At 32.7% G+C, this 6,626-nt stretch overlaps 1 long non-coding RNA gene across 1 annotated transcript; it reads right to left on the bottom strand.

The window, feature by feature from the left end:
- Nucleotides 1-885: 885 nt before the first annotated feature.
- LOC143063513 (uncharacterized) lies at nt 886-5,395 on the bottom strand. The gene is made up of 2 exons (XR_012975027.1): nt 4,849-5,395; nt 886-1,891 (listed from the first exon to the last, which is right to left on the bottom strand). It is a non-coding gene; the product is annotated as an uncharacterized LOC143063513 (long non-coding RNA).
- Between the last annotated feature and the right edge of the window lie 1,231 nt (nt 5,396-6,626).

Below are 6,626 nucleotides of genomic sequence, written 5' to 3'. Positions count from 1 at the left end.
AAAGGCACTAGTTCGTTAATCAGTTGTTTTACTAATGAGGACATAGAATTTGAACAGATATTAAATATGAAAATTAAAGAGTAGTATGTAAGATAAGTCATTTTTAAGTACGCAAGCATTTATAAAAAATTTTCTTTTTTTGTATATACACTGTATAACAAGGTTCAAAATAATGTGTTACCTATATTGTACACTGGTTACGATAATTAAGCAAATGTATTTTTGACTTTGGATGACAAATCATTTGCAAAAGAGGGACGAAAGATTACCAAAGGGACAGTCAAACTCATAAATCTAAAACAAACTGACAACGCCATGGCTAAAAATGAAAAAGACAAACAAACAACAGCACACACGACACAACATAGAAAACTAAAGAATAAACAACACGAACCCTACCAAAAAACTAGGGGTGATCTCAGGTGCTCCGGAAGGGTAAGCAGATCCTGCTCCACATGCGGCACTCGTCGTGTTGCTTATGTGATAACAAATCCGGTAAATAGTCTAATTCGGTAGGTCACATTCATGAAAGGGAAGGGGATTGTAGTTACGACGTAAGGAACATATCCGATATCATTTGTGAAACGGTTATTCCATAACGGTCAACCAACTCGTGATGGCGTCCGTAAAATTTACAGAGGGATGATTTCAACTTCACCATTTGGAACTCTTGGTTTAATAGCTTCCTTGTGAGCAGCAACCCTCTATCAAGAAAATCATGATAGGAAATGCAAGCACGGGAATATCGTATCAATTGGGAGATATATACCTCGTATGCAGGTGCTGCTGGAATGTTTCTACTTAGAAATTGAAAGTTCACAATTGGAAAGCTGAAATCACATGTACATTACTTTGATTCCAATGGAATTTCTTATTAGAACAATATTCCTCTTTAACAATGTTTTATTTTAAAATAAATGACAAAAAATTGAATATTCACTTTGTCCATGTCGTCATGTGAATAAGTATTATACAGATTTGACATTACGAACTGATTGAGTTACTGTTAGTGTATTTTATTATCATCTATAGGTAACTTGGTATATACATGGACTTTTAAATCTGTCTGCCACAATTAACTGACAATTTTCCTTATCAAAGCATAACGCAGTAGGCTCTTCTATTTCCTCTACAAATTCTGAGCTATATTTTGATCCATCGGCCGCAACGATAAGAATGTCACCGTTTTCTCTATCTGCAACAAATACGTTACCATACATGTCGGTACAAACTCCATAAGGGACTTCATATGACAATTCACAACGCCAGACCCTTTTTCCAATGGTATTCATACATTTTATGTACTGTCCTTCTGCGTCAGTAAAGTAGATATATTCTTTGTCAAAATGAATGAAAGCCTTTCTGTCTGTTGATTTAATAGGAAATTCCTTATATATATAACCCGATTTATTCATAAAACTTATCCCCTTTCCTTTTAAAATTGAAACAACGTCCGTTCCGTTTGTTGATATTCCTCGAAATTCATATCCTTTAGCAAAAGTTTCACACATTATTAAGTCGTCGATGTCTACCATTCCGATTTCTTGTGTTTTTGGATATGAAACAAGCAAATCATCTTTAAAATAAGATATTCCAAATGGTGCTTTTTCGCATCTTGATGAGATTTTTGTGCCGTCAGACTCAATGGAATATAATCGTCCCTGGTTTTTTGCCATATCAGAATGCGCTAGCACTACTGTCTTATCTGGTAGTTGGCAAATACCAGTGAAACTTCCCTTTTCTAATCCTGGACGAAGTTTTAATTTCTTGATAAAGGTCAATTTTACATTGTCGATATTAATAGTAGGTATCTGTGCATTTGAGCCTTGTGCTTGGTTGGCCATCTTTAATCCAAGGTAATACTAATATTGAGTACTGTCTATGATATTATCTGAAATGTATACAGTCATTTGTGTCAATTCTATAAATGGTGTTACTGTAGAAACCTCGAATATGGTTGACCCTCAAACTCAGAAGTAACAGACTGTATCCGAGTTACATTTAATCATAACAATAATTAATCATACCAACCCATAATCTCCTTTTGGTTGTAAAGCTATATAATTTTTAAACATCATACTATATTGGGTAGCATATTAATATATTGTAATAAAAATTCATAATATCTAATACAATTTGTAAATTTAGCTAACAAGGTTCTTATATTTGTATAATATAACATTTGTTTATGGTGGAAAGTTGTTTTAACGTTAAATAAGCTACAATTAAAAATTGCTTGCTAGTCCCTCTCTGTGATTACCTTTAGAAAACTTTGGTTCATTTCCCAATCAATCTATCAGGAAGGGAAGATAATGAATACGGATTTCAATCATAGTCTTTTTCAAAAATGATGAACGGTTCTTTATATTGGTATGTTATCATTTTAAACGTTTCAAATTTATGAAATTATATTCGTACATCAATGTTTTTGATACACCAATAACAAAAACTGAAATATATTGAATCGATACATTTTGTAACTATTCAAATTAATATCAGAAACCTAAACTTAATTAAAAAATAATGAACCTGTTAAAGGGAGACAATACTCGCATAACTTTTTCGAATGGGCACATAATACAACGGAATGTCACTCTTGCATACAAATGGCACATCAATATATTAATTAACTGTGCAATCGCGCTCCACCTTCAATAATGATTCTAAATTATAAATATAACCAAAAGTTGTTAATCTATAGATAGTAAAGACTAATGAAATCTAACCCTTCTTTGCATTTTTTTAAAACTTCCTCAATAAAATGCTTGAGCCACTTGACTTTCGTAGCTCATAATTAACGTTTTTACACAATATTTAAATAAGGTAGCTAAAGATTATTCGCTTCTCAAAGTTTAAGACGCAATAAAAATCGTATGCTTGCACCATCTTACCCAAAAACAGATTTAATTAAGTTCTGAACATTTCGACATTTCTTCGTTAAAACCGGTTTTAAACAAATCACAAGTACGTGTTAAGATCCGACTAAATACCCATATCCCGATATCGTCAGGTTAATTTGCTATATGGAGTACATGTATGTACTAATTGACATTCTAGGAGGTGCACCCGTTATCATATTGTTTAATAATTGCACTAGATATATATTTCATTATAATATTTTATTATGATTGGCTAACATCAATCTCGCGTCATTCTGAAAATAACATTCATTTCAAAATGAATAGTGATAGTCAAGATGACACACGTTTCCACAATAAAGTGCACAATTAAATAGAAGAAAAACTTAATATATAGTAATTGTGTTTTTATGATCATATCGAAAATATCTGATTATCAATATTGAATGCATCTTTTAGAAATTTCATAGAGTTGTAAAAGCGTTAACTCGTGTGCACATTTTTAGAATAAAGCGCTTTCGAACAAAGAACAATTACATTATCAATTGAACAAGGTATTGTCTGTTTAATCTTTTCATCATAAAACATAGATAGTCATTTGAAATAAAGGAATGTATCTTCCTCGTGCATAGCACAGATTTCATGACCGTGTTTCGCAATACTTTAATTCTTTTAGATTTGATCAATTATTTTCTATAAGTTTTGTTTTTCAAATATTTTGCTCGCGTGCATCTCTGAAGCGACATTAATTGTCGAAATGCTCACCTGTTTAAATACAATTGGTGCAGTTTTATTTAATCACTATCGCTCGGGCAAAAATAATCACGAATATCATGCCTACCCATGTTAAAACTACAATTAAGTATAGCTTGCATCAATTATTTCGAGTCTGATTAGGACAATTAAGGTAATGTCTATGTCCGATGTGTATAAGGGTAAAGCTATTCTTCCATGAACCTTCCTTTTATGTTTGTAAAGTACCAAACAGCTGGCACTGTGATTTTTCAGAGGGAGGAATCTTTGAACAGTCAGCATGAACGGTTATTGTATCTAGGTCAAAAATGTCAATTTCGAAATACAACACATTACAGTCATAATAAATGAATTAGTAACAACATGTGCATCATTTAAGAGTTTGGAAGTGTTTTAAGTAAATGAAATATATTAAATGCATGACAATTTGATAAAATTCATTATTATGCAGTAGTCAGTATACGCATGGGCAAAAACAAATTATTGGATTTAAAGCATGGGTTTATTCATAAAGCGAAAGAAGCACGTCATATTAGAATCACCACACAACATCATCTTCACTTCATTGTTATTCGCATTTCAGTTTATTAAAGTGTCTATCATTATCAAAAAAATCTTTCCCCGCCGAAGCGCACAATCTCATTTCTTTTGAATTTTATGAGATTGCTGTTGCCTAAATTGCCATCTTATGTAAATGTGTTTTAAACAATAATGATCTGGAGACTGATGACACAATAGTCTCTTAGTTTTAGCCTGTATAACAATGTCATTGTTTGTAAATGAAAAATCAAATAGAATTTGTTGGTAAGCCATTAATGACATATAAACGACGTAGACAATTTCCGTGCGCTTACGAGAAAGAAACTTCGCAAAATGTTTGCCGTGACGAGTAGCTTAGTAGCTCCCCTGGAACAAAGGACAAATGTAGTTCACCGTACGGCCTTTAACAAATAGCAAAACTGAAACTATAGAGTTTAGATTTCGAAACAAGTACGTCTTATTTTTCAATTGCAATCTTACTAGAAATAACCCTTTTACATTAACATACAGTTCATGACATTAAAGGGACTGAATCATGGCACCGGTTAAATTTTTTGAAATATTGATGCCCGCCTTTTAATGCAAATTGTAATAATGTTGGAAGATAAAAATGATAAAGTTAAATTATTTGAATAATGATATGTACCAAGTAGTGAAATATAGATTTATTCAATGAGAGATTGCAAAGAAAAATTACCTTTCGTCTTTTTCAAACTATAATGGTCTCTCGTACGCCATATGTAAAGTTTAGCATAAAATAGATAATTTTTGTTCAAGGTGACATACACTGCAGTATTTTTGTTAAATGTTTGTGCGTCATCAGTCAGGTAAGTTTTTTGGAAATGCAAAAAGAAACTAAAAGAGTTCAAAACATTATTAATGAGGTAAAGGTAAATCGAGTACAAAATTTCAAACCCAAACAATGTTTTTGTAAATAAAACACGTTTCAGATACAATATTGAAAAATAAACTGAATGTTAGGGGTTTTATAATTCCAAAGGAAGTTTTAAATTAAAAGCATACACCACAAACGATATAATGTCTCCGTTGTGTGTACTAGAATGTAATAAGTAGAGAAATAGATTGGGTAAGAGATTTTGTAAATGTATAATCTGACCTTGTGAACACCATAAACTATTTATCTTACAAAGACAACATGCAACTAAATATTCTGTTGTACTTAAAGCAGTCAATTGAAGTATATAATAATATTTAAAATATTTTTTAACACTTTGTACGGAAAAATCCGCCCCCCCCCAAAAAAAACAAAAACAAAAAAAAAAACAAAACAAAACAAAAACTCATATGGTCGTCCACTAAGTAGAGGGTATTTTGGGAGTATATTGGCCTCTGATCTTTTCATTTTATCTATTTCAATATAAAAAATCACGTAACCAAGGATGTATAATATTTGATATAAGTAACAATTGAAAAACTAATTTTTATTTAGAACGATTGAATTTAACGAAATATGTTATCGTCTATATCATTGTACATTGCGAGGTGTATAGAAAGAGGGATGAAAGATACCAAAGGGACAGTCAAACTCATAAATCTAAAACAAACTGACAACACCATGGCTAAAAATGAAAAAGACAAACAGAAAAACAATAGTACACATGACACAACATAGAAAACTAAAGAATAAACAACACCAACCCCACCAAAAACTAGGGGCGATCTCAGGTGCTCCGGAAGGGTAAGCAGATCCTGCTCCACATGCGGCACCCGTCGTGTTGCTTATGTGATAACAAATCCGGTAAATAGTCTAATTCGGTAGGTCACATTCAGGAAAGGGAAGGGGATTGTAGTTACGACGTAAGGAACATATCCGATATCATTTGTGATACGGTTATTCCATAACGGTCAACCAACTCGTGATGGCGTTCGTAAAATTTACGAAGGGATGATTTCAACTTCACCATTTGGAACTCTTGGTTTAATAGCTTCCTTGTGAGCAGCAACCCTCTATCAAGAAAATCATGATAGGAAATGCAAGCACGGGAATATCGTATCAATTGGGAGATATATACCCCGTATGCAGGTGCTGCTGGAATGTTGCTACTTAGAAATGGAAAGTTCACAATTGGAAAGCTGAAATCATCTCTTTTGTCGTAAAGTTTTGTTTTCAACCGACCCTCATTGTCAATTTCTAGATGCAAGTCAAGATATGAGGCCGACTTAACTGTATCTGTAGTATCCTTTATCTCTAGCTCGATTGGATAGATGCGTTCCACATAGTCACCAAATTTTGAATTATTTAGTGAAAGAACATCATCTATATAGCGAAACGTAGAGTTAAAGGATAGTGCTAACTTCTTATCTTTCTTCCTAAGAAGTTCCTGCATGAAGTCAGCCTCATAATAATAAAGAAACAAGTCGGCAAGTAGAGGGGCACAGTTTGTTCCCATTGGAATGTCAACAGTCTGTTGAAAAACACGTCCTCCGAACGTAACAAATATGTTGTCAATCAAG

This window comes from Mytilus galloprovincialis, chromosome 2 (assembly GCF_965363235.1).
Source record: "Mytilus galloprovincialis chromosome 2, xbMytGall1.hap1.1, whole genome shotgun sequence".
Classification (NCBI taxonomy): Eukaryota; Metazoa; Mollusca; class Bivalvia; order Mytilida; family Mytilidae; genus Mytilus; species Mytilus galloprovincialis.
The sequence above is the reverse complement of the archived record's forward strand: the minus strand, read 5'-3'. Positions and strand labels throughout refer to the sequence as shown.